Below are 359 nucleotides of genomic sequence, written 5' to 3'. Positions count from 1 at the left end.
GGGTTTAGCCACAGATGTGTTGTATTTTTTGAAAGTGCAATAACTTGGTATTTTGAAGACCCAGCATGTGGCCAGAACCCCCTTTGAGGTGGGGGCTTCAGGGTGTGGCACCGTGTGGCGTGGGGGGGTCTCAGTTCTTTAGCCAGCTACCTCGGTAACTCCAATTCAGGTTAACTTCCCTACGGAACAGTGCAGATGTCCACGGGTGCCACCGCCGGGAAGGTGGCCACCTCTGAGGGGCAGCAGGGACTCCTGCCCCGTCCTCTTAATTTGGGGTGGTTCCTTCCCCTCTTGCTCTTGGGTTTTCCGACGGGTACGAGGCCTGCCCTGCAGCCCCTCCCCCTGGAGCCTCATACTCG

The sequence above is a fragment of the Myotis brandtii genome, unplaced genomic scaffold (genome assembly GCF_000412655.1).
Source record: "Myotis brandtii unplaced genomic scaffold, ASM41265v1 scaffold122, whole genome shotgun sequence".
Classification (NCBI taxonomy): domain Eukaryota; kingdom Metazoa; phylum Chordata; class Mammalia; order Chiroptera; family Vespertilionidae; genus Myotis; species Myotis brandtii.
Note: the sequence above shows the minus strand (reverse complement) of the source record.